The sequence below is a fragment of the Lipotes vexillifer genome, unplaced genomic scaffold, assembly GCF_000442215.2.
Source record: "Lipotes vexillifer unplaced genomic scaffold, Lipotes_vexillifer_v1.1 scaffold238, whole genome shotgun sequence".
In the NCBI taxonomy this organism is placed as follows: Eukaryota; Metazoa; Chordata; class Mammalia; order Artiodactyla; family Lipotidae; genus Lipotes; species Lipotes vexillifer.
In genome coordinates, this window is record NW_006785665.1 from 1051704 (window position 1) to 1065248 (window position 13545).

The 13545-nt window shown below is 44.1% G+C and overlaps 1 protein-coding gene and 1 non-coding gene across 3 annotated transcripts in view; one reads left to right on the forward strand and one right to left on the reverse strand.

Moving 5' to 3' along the window:
* Window positions 1-13545, forward strand: part of ARHGEF11 (Rho guanine nucleotide exchange factor 11) — a 114120-nt gene that overhangs the window by 44431 nt on the left and 56144 nt on the right. The window lies entirely within an intron of this gene.
* On the reverse strand, window positions 4095-4166 carry TRNAE-UUC (transfer RNA glutamic acid (anticodon UUC)). Its single transcript has one exon. It is a non-coding gene; the product is annotated as a tRNA-Glu (tRNA).

Here is a 13545-nt window from a genome sequence, read left to right on the forward strand (position 1 = left end):
AGCAGGAGGTAGGGACAGCCCTGAGACCACTGGCAGCAGTAGGGGACAGCATTCTGTTATGTAATGGTGTATCCAGAGCAATCATCAGAGCTAAGCTGAGCAAATCCACCACCCAAGCAATGGACGGTGACAACGGAAGGGAGAAGGAAGGTACTACATAAAGTACCCTTGTACTGGAGTTTGAAATAACCGGAACATCAGTCCCATGTTTCAGAATAGAAGAGCAGCAATTTTAGAAAAGAAGGCGAGGTCTGATGTTCTTTCCTGTTAGCCAAGATTAGGAGGCACTCTGGGAGCGGTAGATTTCCTACAAGACTTTTCTAGGATCTTAGAGATAAGAATTAGAGTTCTAGATCCCTTCGGCCTTCTAGATATCATCTTTTTTTCATTCTTTGTCCAGCCAAGCTTGTTCCGTCTGGAGAGATTGAGGTTGCTGTTTCCTATTCCACAAGATCCCCTTCATTTTCACATTTGGGGGTCTCACCCACAGAATTCCTTCCCGACGTCATCTTTGTGGGAAATAGGGGATGGATTGAGGGGAGGGGCCTCAAGAATGCTTCTCTTTCTGTGAAAATAACTTTCAGCTTTTGCTGCCATTCAGCATTAGTTATATCCATGAGATGGCTTCTTTCCCCCCTCACCCCACCCTTCTTCGGTTTTCTGGAAATGGAGCAGGGCTGGAAGAAAGAAAGGATGGAAATTCCCATTGCATCTCTCTCCACTGAGCAGTGGTTGAGCTGGGGTTTGGGTGAGGGGGATGGGAGAGGTAGAGAGGTGGAGTCAGCCCTGGAGGGAGAGGCCAAGAGACTGCTGAGCCGATGGTATGGGCGTAATTACTCCTCTGCCTTGAGCTTGCCTGTAATTGTGGTTTCTGGGAGCCAGCACGTCCTGGAAATCTGCTGGAACAGCAGAGATTTGGGGTTTCCGCCTGGGATGGAGTTGAATTTTCCACTTGGAACAACTTGCCCAGCACCCGTTTTTGCTTGCGGGGTGGGCAGGGTGAATCCCCAAAGCTCTAAAGGGGCAATTAGGATAGTCTTAGGACTACAAGGCCCTCCTTTGGAACTGAACGAGAGGTTGTATATTCTGAAATTCTGGACATTAGAGAGGCGGCAGATAGCCAGATCTGGTGAAGAGTTGTATGCCGAAAGTTAGGAGATGAACTCTGTTCCTGACCTTGGGTAAGGGGCTTAATGTCCCTAGACCTTAGTTTTCCCATCTGTCATTTGATTTGAACATCTGTCTTTTTTTAAAAAAATAAATAAATTTATTTATTTATTTATTTTTGCCTGCATTGGGTGTTCACTGTTGGGTCTTCATTGCTGCGCAGGCTTTCTCTAGTTGTGTTGCACAGGGGCTTCTCTTCATTGTGGTGAGTGGGCTTCTTATTGTGGTTGCTTCTCTTGTTGCGGAGCATGGGCTCTAGGCACGCAGGCTTCAGTAGTTGTGGCATATGGGCTCAGTAGTTGTGGCTCGCAGGCTCTAGAGCGCAGGCTCAATAGTTGTGGCGCACGGGCTTAGTTGTTCCGCGGCATGTGGGATCTTCCTGGACCAGGGATTGAACCCGTGTCCCCTGCATTGGCAGGCAGATTCTTAACCACTGAGCCACCAGGGAAGTCCGAACATCTGTATTTTTAAAGGGATCTTCCTAAATAATACATGAGGAAATGCTAGACTAATGTAAGGGAGCAACTCATGGTGTGTTGATAAGAGTAAAAGGTAACATGCATTTTTGGTATTTATTGTGTACCCTGTGCTAAATGCTGTAAGGAATGCACCGTTTAATCTCATAACAATCCAGCAAAGTAGTTACTAACCTCTGCTACAGATGGGAAAACCTGAGGTTGAAAGATTAAATATCTTGCCTGAGGTCACAGAGCCAGTGTCAGCGTCAGGATTACCAACCCAGGGATCTGATTGCAAAGCCTGTGTGTTTGGCCAGCAGAAGTATAAATGGTAATCCGCACTGTGTTTTACGCTTGTGCCAGGAAAAACCCAGAGCCAGCCCGGCTTAATGAGGACTGGCTATTGGACTTGGAGACAGGGAATCTGAGTTCCAGTCCTGGCACGAGCCATCACTAACCTTGGGACCTCAGGCAAGTCCTTTATCTTCTCTGAACTGTAGCTTCCTCATCTGTAAAATACTTATGTTCAGAGTTCTGAGAATCAAATGAAATATTGTTTAGCTCTACACCTGCCAACCAGCAGATGCTTAATAAATGTTAGCAGAATCTAAATTCATATATGGAAAAATAAGCAGCCAATCCCTGTCATCTTGAATCTGTGATCTGTGGCAAAAACAAACTTATGGTTACCAAGGTTCGGGGTGAGGATAAATTAGGAGTTTGGGATTAGCTGATACAAACTACTATATATAAAATAGATAAACAGCAAGGTCCTACTATATAGCACAGGGAACTATATTCAATATCTTGTAATAAACCATAATGGAAAAGAACATGAAACAGTATATATATCTGAATCACTTTACTGTACACCAGAAACTAGCACAACATTGTAAATCAACTCTACTTCAGTTAAAAAGAAAAAGAAAAAAAAAAGGATCTATGGTAAAGTAAAATAGGTGGTAAAAACTGTCTCTAACTAGAGAGCAAAGCATTAGCAGAGAACGGGCTCTGAAGTTAAACTGGTTGGATTCAAATACCAGCTCCATCTCCCTCACTAGAGGCATGAAATTAAGCAAGTTACTTCACCTCTCTGTGTCTCAGCTTCCGACTATAAAACCACAACATTAATAGTACCAGTTCATAGGGTGGTTGTGAGGATTAAATAAATAAGAATGGCTAATATTTATTGATTATTCTTACTGTGACCAGGCCCTGGCCTAAGCATTTTAGTTTTACATTTTAAATAATTAAGTCCTAACAACAATTCCAAGAGATGGGTACTATTACTATCCCCATTTTAAGGATGAGGAAGCTGAGGCACAGAGAGGTTAAGTAACTTGTCAGGTCACATAGCTAATAAGTGGCAGGACCAACATTTACATCTGAGAGAGGGGCTCAGGAGCCTACACTCCTAATCATACTGTCTTGTCTCAGTAAGTGCTTGAGAAACATGCTAGCTCTCATCATTGTAGTCATCACTGGAATCTCATCTATCAATCAGTTACCTCACAATTAGTATTTACTAAGAGTACATGGTTAGCACTGTGCTCGTTACTGTGGGCTCTGTCAACAAGGAATATAACAGGATTTCTGCTCTTAAGTTTATTATCTATTTGGAGGGAGACATGATCAATATGGATGAAAAAATTTGAAAACAATCAAGTGCTAAGTGATAGAGTATGGACTCAAAATGCAGCAGAAATGAATTTAGTAAATAGTAAAAAGGTCATTGGAGAAGTTGCACTGGTTAATGAGAAAGCTTCCTAGATCAGGTAATACTTGGCTTCAGCCATGGAAGACTGGGCCAAAGGACAAGGGTAAGCTATTTGGAGCACTGGAGTTTGGGAAGAGTTAGAATTTCAAGGTCGGTCATTCACCGTTCAACACATTTTCGTTGAGTATATACTACGTGCTTGGATAAAATCAACACTAGTGCTCAGTTGCCATTGTTTCTCTCCTGGTCCATCCAGGTTGGATTCCTAAAGATTATGTTTTGGAGGCTGGCGATTTCCAAGTTGAAGTACTGTTACTGCCCTGCTCAAGGTGGTCTCTTGTTGACATAAGAAAACTTCATTATAATATGATTTGTGCCTGGATGGAATAAAGAGTATGTTTTCCAGGCCCCTGGAAAGGCGCTGCAGGGAACCATCTGGTTCATCCATTCCTCTCCGCGTCACTCCCTCCACATGCACATGCCACCACACTCTTTGCTCATAACGAAACGAAGGCCTGGAACTACGATTATAATCCAGAGCTTCAAGCCCCCGGGATGCTTTATTTAAACTACCCTGTGCTGCCTGATAGTAAACTGAGTCAAATTATGTGCTCTAAAATGTAGCTGTGTAGAACAAATGCTTATCATTTCTGTTCACCTACACAGGGGGTTATAGTTCCATCTCCGAGCGCCAGTGATTTTTGTCTTTTTTTTTTCTTTTGGACCGTGCCACGAAGCTTGCAGGATCTTAGTTCCCCAACCAGGGATTGAACCTGGGCCATGGCATTGAAAGCGCCAAGCCCTAACCATTGGACCACCAGGGAACTCCTTAATTTTTGTGTTCTTAATATCTCTTCCACTGTTGTGCAGCCCCCCACCCCACCCCAGTATGAAAGGTTTCATTCAGTAGGAAAGGGTATAAGAGGCAGCAGCACTTGCTGGAAGTGGTTAACAGCCATTGCTCTAAAGACCCTTGTCTTCCCACAAAATGGCCTGGCATCTCCCCCAACAGAGAAGGCAGCAGCTGGTTTCCTCTCTTTGCGTGTATGAGCTAGATCAGCAGACTCGAGAAGTACCCAGCTAGGCAGAGCCAGTGGAGTGTTCTGGTTTGTGGTCTGCCCATTCTACCTCCTTTCAGGCAGGCATATACCTGAGTTGTTGCTTGGATTTGTCTTAGGCCAAGTTTATGTTTTAATAACAGTGGCTGGTCCAGCAGTCCCGGTCCCATCAGTCAACATGGGGGAGGGAGTAAGGGTCAGAGAGGTCCAAAGTGGATCACTTGGTGATGAAACTGCGACGAGAGCTACGGGGATCTGGCTACTAGGGAAGTTGACTCACATGTTCTTTGGCTGGCTTTCTATCAGCTTCCTACCAACTATGTCTGTAAAGTATCCCTTGTAGAGCTCAGGTTATTGGCTGGGGGGACCAGGTCAGGTGGCTGGAGATGCAGGTGCTAACGAGACACAAAATTAGAAGACAGTGAGTCCTTCCTTCAGAACAAGTATTTTATTAGATAAAACACAGAATACTTGAGTTCCCTTTTAAAGTAATCTGGAGGCAAGGATATATGTGTTTATAGCACAAGTCAAATGCTTAAGGGCTAGCAGGATGCAAAGTATAGGAGTGGTCATCATTAGAGAGTTAACTGAGGAAGGCTTCCAGAAGGAGGGGAGTTTCCAGGAAGTTTTTAGGAGGATGGAACAGGAATTTGTAGGGAGCCTGTTGCAGGCTGGAGAAGAAGCCCCCACCCCCACCCTTCTTTCTTCTCTCTGCCTCGGGCACGGCTTCCTGAAGTCACTAGCTAAGAATGTGGAGAGTAGGGACGCTCAGCCTGTGATGTTCTGGGTCCCCTCCCCCATTACGGTTGGTAGCTTAGATGCTATGACTATATTTGCATCTTCCTGCAGTTCCTCAGCTGAAGAAAAGGGAACCACCTCCCTGAGGTAGCAAAGGGATTGCAAAGAAGAGCAGATGTGCTACTGTCAACCCACGTCAACTCAAGTTACCTCTGCTAGTCACTCATTTTACGGTTTAACCTCGGCAGTTTTAAAATCGAAGACTAGCTTTCTTCTGCCACCAAGTACTTTCCTAATGATTGTGTTATGAACGCAGGGAATTGAAACCACTAATTTAAAATCCACCTTAACAAAGTAAAGCAAAAAGGTGAATCTTCTGAGACAAACGACAAAACTTTTTTAAAGCAAAATGGAGACTTCTTGGATTGGCTGTTATTCTGCGTTATTTGTTTTCTGGTTTGTCCTTTATTTGTGCCAACAATAAAAAACTGACTCGAATAACAATTCTATTTTTACAAAGTAGAAAGCAAGGTATGCCTTGCTTTAAGAAAACCCAGTCTTTTGAAAGTTTGTTTTTAAATTAGTATCATCACCTTCAGGAGGGTTCACTTCAGGACACATTTACTTATCTTTCCAGGAAAACTTTAGGTAAAACAAGATATACCTGTAGAGTGATTTTTGGTTTACAAATAATTTAGTTATCACAGTGCCCTGTGAGAAGTGCAAAGTGTGATCTTCCTGTTTTACCAGCACGAAAGCTGAAACTTAGAGGTGTTATGTGGCTTGTCCACTGTCACACAGTGGGCATGGTGTAGGCAAGGAAGAAACCTCATTCCATAGATGGAGGCCCTTTCCACTCCACCCTCCTAAGCCTTGGGCCTTATGACAGATGCTTATTCTTTACCTTGTGAATTCTAGACTTTGCTTCTTATGCCTTTGCTTTTGTGAAAACTGGGAAGTGAATAAAAATATTCTCAGCTATCTTGTGGGCCTTACCAGTGCGGACCTTGAAGTGCTTCTAGATGATTGTTGGTGAGGGTGTCTACTATTTTCTCCCAGTCGAATGAATTTAGTTCTACCTGGGCCCCCTCTGGGTGCAAAGACCTGGTATGCCAAAGAAACATGGTGAGGGACAAAGAATCATGCAACGTTAGTGTGAGAAAGGACGAGAGATAATGTGGTCCAGCCCCGTCATTGCAGGAGAGGAAGTCAAGGTGCTGAGAGGGGAAGACTGGACTTCGGTCAGGCCAACTTAAGCTCATGTTCCTGGCTCTATCATTTAGCACCTGTGTTCTTGGGCAAACTATTTAACTTCTCCGAATCTCATTTTCTCATCTGTTAAGGAAAATAACAATGTCTACCTCACCAGGTTATTGTGAGGATTAAATGAATGCCTGTACCATATTAGTTGCTTGTTCTATATAATTTTCTTCTCCTTTTTCAAGGGTAAACAAAAAAATAGGGGCAGATTTGGTCTAGAACCCAGATGTCTAGACTGTCAGTCCTGTCCTCTCACCACTTTGGCCTGTTCCCTCCCTGCTGCTATGGCAGCCTCCATGATCTCCGTGATTTCCCTTTCTGTGTGCACCGCCACACTCCCAACCCCCCCCCCCCCCGACACACACGGAATTACACAGCTAGTGAATGGCAGCATTAGCACTGGTATCCAGGTCTGGTCTCCTCTTTCTGTCCTGAAGCACGTTATTTTTATCAAAGGTAGCAGTTTGGAGGATACTTAGACAAAAGCAAATGAATGTCAACTGATATAATAGCAATAGGTCATTTGCTTCAGAGGAGATCTGTGAGATGGTTGCATCTGTATTAGATAACTCAAAATTTGTTTATTTTTTGCTGTGAGGCAGGATATGATGGCTTTAGCAGTAGCTTACTAATTATGTTTGACTTAGGGTCTCATAAATAACAAGAATAGCAATCATTTTTTGAGCATTGCTCTGTGCCAGACATTGTACTAGAGACTTCACTTACATTACACCAGTTCTTACAACAGCCCTGCAGGATGGGTAGCTAATATTCCAGTTTTGTGGATGAGAAAACTGAGGATCACAGAGAGTAACTTTGCCTCGGTCACACAAATGATCAGAGACAGAGCCAGGACACTCGCCCGTTCTAACTCCACACTCCCCCACGCCGCTCCTCAATATCGGGTTGAATTCCTGGGCATAGCCTGAGCGTTGAGCTTTTCCTGAGGGATGTGTGACAACTTGTAGACATCAGATGTGTATCTATGCCTGTGCTGGTAGAGCCTGGGAGGCTAGTGGGGTGTTGGGTTCTGAGTGAAGAGAAGGGTGCACAGCCAGGGTCTTGTGACATTGTTCTCTGCTTAGCACTGCAGACGGCCGCCCCCAGAGCAGGGCTCACTGCTTCCTCACTGGGGCTCCAGAGATGCTGTGGCGCACCCTCAGGGACTCACAGTCCAGCAAACAAGGGAGAAAAGTCGGTGCCCATGTACGAAGTGCTTTGGCAGAAACGTGTAGCAGGTGCTGTGGGAAACAAAGGAGCTTGGGATGAGTGAGTCTGGGCAGATTTCTAGCTTCCTTTGACTGGTCTGAAGGGCACGAGGCCCTGCCATGGGAGAGAAGGCACAGTGCAGTACTGTGGCCAGAGGAGGCCAGACCAGCGCTGTCCAGTAGAAATAGAGTGCAAGCCTCGAGTGTAACTGAAAATTTTCTAGTAGCCACATTAGAAATAGTAAAGAGAAACAGGTGAATTAATTTTAATGTGTATTTCATTTAACTCAATATACTCAAAATATGTTATTTCAACATGTAATCGATATAAGAATTATTAATATTTTACATTCTTTTTTTTTTTGTACTTAGTCTCTGAAATCTTGTGTGTATTTTGTACTGACAGTGTCTCAGTTCAGACTAGTCACATTTCGGGTGCTCTGCAGCTTCCCTGTTACACAGTGCAGGGCCGGAAGGTACTCCTCATGTCGGCCTCCAGCAGCCACTCTCAGTGGTCTCTCTCTCTCCTGCCTTTGCTATTATATCCCAGCAGCTGGGCTCTCATTCAGGTACACATCATCTCTGCCCCACCTGTTCTCTGGGCCTCCAGCCTTAATCTCTTCTTGTCCACTCTACTCACTGCAGTCAGACCTGTCTTTTTTTTAAAACATCTTTATTGGAGTATAATTGCTTTACAATAGTGTGTTAGTTTCTGCTTTATAACAAAGTGAATCAGTTATACATATACATATATCCCCATATCTCTTCCCTCTTGCGTATCCCTCCCTCCCACCCTCCCTATCCCACCCCTCTAGGTGGTCACAGAGCATCGAGCTGATCTCCCTGTGCTATGCGGCTGCTTCCCACTAGCTATCTATTGTACATTCAGTAGTATATATATGTCCATGCCACTCTCTCACTTTGTTCCAGCTTACCCTTCCCCCTCCCCATATCCTCAAGTCCATTCTCTAGTAGGTCTGCGTCTTTATTCCCGTCTTGCCCCTAGGTTCTTCATGACCTTTTTTTTTTTAGATTCCATATATATGTGTTAGCATACGGTATTTGTTTTTCTGTTTCTGACTTACTTCACTCTGTATGACAGACTCTAGGTCCATCCACCTCGCTACAAATAATTTCGTTTCTTTTTATGGCTGAGAAATATTCCATTGTATATATGTGCCACATCTTCTTTAGCTATTCATCTGTCGATGCACACTTAGGTTGCTTCCATGTCCTGGCTATTGTAAATAGAGCTGCAGTGAACATTGTGGTACATGACTCTTTTAGAATTATGGTTTTCTCAGGGTATATGCCCAGTAGTGGGATTGCTGGATCGTGTGGTAGTTCTATTTTTACTTTTTTAAGGAACTAGATCTGCTCCTGTCACTCCCTTCTAGAAAACCTTCAACAGCTCCCCTCTGTAAAGAATAAAATCCGGGCTTCCCTGGTGGCGCAGTGGTTGAGAGTCCGCCTGCCAATGCAGGGGACACGGGTTTGTGCCCCAGTCCGGGAAGATCCCACATGCCGCGGAGCAGCTGGGCCCGTGAGCCATGGCCGCTGAGCCTGCGCGTCCGGAGCCTGTGCTCCGCAACAGGAGAGGTCACAACAGTGAGAGGCCTGCGTACCGCAAAAAAAAAAAAAAAAAAGAATAAAATCCATAACCTGCCCTAACCTTTTCCTCTGTCCTTGTACTTCCTAACATGAATATGTCGTTTTAGTTTTGAAAACCTTGATATTCCCTGTCTCATTTAATTCTCACAGCAGCTCTATGAGATAGGTAGAGCAGGGCAAGTGAATTATCCACATTTTTTAGGTGGAGAAACTGAGACTCAGTGAGTTTGAGAGAGTTTCCTAATGTCCACCAGTTGTTAAGTGGCAGAACCAGGATGAGAACCCATGTCTTTTCAGTTTTATCTCTTGTTCACTCCTCTTGTCTGGCCCTTTCCTCTTTTCTCCCCTGTGATGCACTGACAGCCTCACCAAATTCACTGTGTTCTTGACCTCCTTCTGTGCCTCTACTTATGCTGTTTCCTCCCCCCTAGCATGTCCTTGCACAGCACAGCTTCTCATCAGAATTCCACCCTTCCCCAGCCTCTGGTTAAATGTCTCCTCTCTGATTCCTCCTTTGGCCATCCCCTCAACCAGATCTACTTTGTAGTTACCAACACATCCTAACATGCATTTTCTTGTTTAGTGAGTGCTTCGCTGCTTTGTGTACAGAATTGGATTCTAGAGATCTGAGAGACGGAAGACTTTAGGAGCTTAACCAGTTCTTACAGCCAGGTTGATGTCACTCCCTGCTGTAAGTGCATGGAGAGGCTAACACCTTCCTACTTCATTTAGCCTTTGTTAAAACTGTGAAACTGTGGGTTTAACCCTAACATACACGCGTTGTGGAGGTTACTCAGAACACTTCCTTTTGATGGTAAGTATGTGCTTACGATATTTTGATGTCTATAAAGTTCTTTTGTGTGTATTATCTGATTTCATCTTTCAATATGTATTTATTGAATGTCCACTATGTACTGTGTTCTGGAGCTGCTACGTGCTCTAGAGAATAAGAGGCAATGAAGTTTATCATTAAGTGAGGAAAGTAGACATTAAACAATCAGGAAAACACCCAAATAACTAGTTACTGTTGAGTTAGGCATTGCAAAGGGAAATTTCAGGGGAGATTTAGCTTCTTGGGTATCGGAGAGAGCTTCTCTGAGAAGAAGCATTTACGCTGAACCATGAAGAATGAGTGTGAGTTGGCCTGGCTGAGGTGGGAGAGAAGGCCCCTAGGTTTGGAGTATAGTGAGCAAGGTGCGGGGCAGTGGGGTAAGCACAAGAGATGAGAACCTGCCAGGCCATGCAGAGGATTTGGAACTTTATACAAGCACAGTGGGAAACCATGGAAGGGTGATGTGTGTTCTAAATTATCTTTTGAAGAAACCCCCCTGACTGTGTGTAGAGAATGGGTGAATTCTAAGGGAGTGGAGGCTGGAGGAGATGTGAGGAGACCAGTTGTTCTAGGTGAGAGGTGTCTTCCAACAGCATGTGACAGGAAGGGGCAAAAGTAAGTGGATTCCAAAAATAGTAGTAGGTAATATCAGTAGGACTTGGCGGTTGGTTAGATTTGAGGGGGTGTCAAAAATAACTCAGGTTTCTGGCATAAGCAACTGTGTGTGGCCCTGTTTCCTGAGGAGGAACTATTTGCTCAGGAGCCAGTGTCAGGCTTGGGCTGGGGAGATTGATTTCAGTGTGAACACTTTAGCTTCGAGGGATCCGTGATGGGGATTTGGTTCCGCCAGTCGCCCTTTGAGGAAAGTGGAATTACCCACATTTGTTATTGAGAAACTGAGACTTGGAGAGGTTGGGTGGTTTGCCTGAGACTACACAGTGAGGACAAGGCTGAGCCTGAGCTGGAGCCCATACTTTACCCCTAAAGCTGTGCTTTCCAGACGATACCACATGGGCCGCGTGCTACCCTGTCCGCATACCAGTTCTCTGCCTCCACACAACCCCGTCTGCCAAGTTGTCTGCCCTGATCGTCAAACAAGTCCCCAAGCCTCTTGTTCTCCAGGACTCCTTCATGGAAGTGCGAAGGAGAGCTTTCCTGGCTCTGCCCTACCTAGAATTAGAACACACCAGGAGTCATTCCCACTTTTCCACGTATTGTTCACTCACTCAATCTTGTACTGTTCCGCTCACTTCTGACACATGTTGAGTGTAGGTCACCCAATCTGGACCTGGACAAGACTTCAGAAAACACAGTAGAGCCATTTACATAGGACTTTACACTTCCAAAGGACTTAACAAATATTACCTCTTTGATCCTCACCTCAGCTCTGGGAGAAAGAAAGGACGTGTACATTCCTTCAGCAAACATTTTGGAGCAGGTGCCCACCACGCACAAGACGCTTTGCTGGACCTTGGCTGGTGTTACAAGGATGAGTAAGATGCCGTCCTTGTTCTCAAGGGGTTTAAGGTCTACCAGGGAAAACAGATGATAGACTAAGAAGTTAAGGGACTTGTTTTGAGAGTTCCTCAAAGTTACGGTCCTCTAAATAAGGAATCACTTGGACTGCCTGTTGAAATAAAAACAGTATTCATACCACAGACCTGCTGAGTTGAACCCACAGGGTTAGAGCCTTAAGTAATTCATATGCTGCTCCTCAGCTAGTAAATGATCCACTTGAGATGTGAGCCTTTTCTGGCTACATTGCCTACTTTCCCACTCCATTTTCTGCCCTCTACTTTTACAGATGAGAGAATTGACATGTGTAGAAGTCAAATGGGTAGTGGCCCACAGTGAATTAGAGACAGAATTGGAATTAGCACCTGAATTTCCCCAATTTCCAAGCCCAACGCTTTTCTGCAACATCATTTAAAGTGTTAACTTTGCACTCTGGTTCTGATTGAAACCACTGCTTTTACTTGATCTGTACCCTTTTTTCCCTCTAAATGTCTTCAGTTACATAAGCTCTTAGGGAGCATTTATGTCATATTCTGTCAGCAAGGATTGTCTGCAAACTGGCCTCTTTTCTTTACTATAGGGATGTTATGCTTCCAGCCTCAGACCATGGGGAAAATTCTACCCAGAGGCAGAAGAATCCTTGGAAAGTAAGGGTGCCAGGAAGCTGCTTAAAGCTCCACCCTGGCAGATAAGGGAAACCAGACCAGTAGGACCAGGTCAGGGTTCAGTGAGTGTGGACTTTATTAAGGTCCTGGCAAGGTAGCTCTTTCCTGGTTACTACTGCTCACGTTGGGCAGGGATTCAAGAACATTACTTTGCCCCAGACTCAAAACACCTAGGTCAGCCTATGTATAGTGTACTTTTTATATCTATCTGTCTATCATATGTGTTATATATCTTTATATACATGTATTGCATATATGTATTATGTATTTGTATCTCATGTATATATCATCATATAATATATGTGCACACATGTGAGATGTATATATTATATGTGTGTTTGTATATGTGTGCATGTGTGTACGTATGTATGTAAAAAAGAAAGTCCAGTAAAGACCAATTAGATCTACATACGGGCCCAGGTCATATAGCTTTTTTTTCAGGAACACAGACCTTGAAGTCAGTTACTTAACCTCTGTTCACTCATCTGAGAATGGAGATATACTACCTGCCTCACCAGGCTTTTGTGATGGTTAAATAAGATAATGTATGTCAAATGTTTAGCATGGTACCTGGTAGCTAGTAAGAACTTAATAATTATTATCACAGAACAGGGATATTCTCGGCCTTTCCCTCATTTATACATTTGTGGTGGGGTGGGGCTAAGGATGAAGAGACCTCCCATTGGAAGGGGCTGATACCACCCAGCTTAAGCCAGTTGTCACCATAAGAGACTAAAGCCCCAGTGATGCCAGAACTTCTGCCTTTTCAAGAGAAACCAGAAACCTGTATTTTTAAATATGAAATTGCCTGATTTTTAAAATTTTTAACAATTAATTTTAAACACACATATATACATATGTGTGTATATGTGTGTGTGTATACTCACATCTATACATATGTATATATGTGTGTACACACACACACAAATACCATAGGCCAACAGCAGGGATTTGTGGGCTGGTACCACTCTTCAGCTTTGCTGTCTGGAAGGTCACCAGAACTTTCCTTGCTTCCTCACACACCCTCTAGGCTAGGATGAGGAGGCTCTTTCACCCTGTATTTGCAGAGCGCCCATCCTGTGTCTGGTGCTGGAGAGCATACCAGGAAGAACACGCTGTAACCATTGCCCTCTGGCAGAGAGGCAGGACTAACACAGCAGATGATAGGGAGCAGTGTAGGAAGGAGGAACATTTGTGAAAGAATGTGGGTTGCATTGTAAAGAAAAGGATGAGGAAATGGAAGATTTCTGTGAACTGATACGGAGTTTCTTTGAGGATATATTAAGTGAGAAATCGAAGTGTAAAAGGTGTAGGAT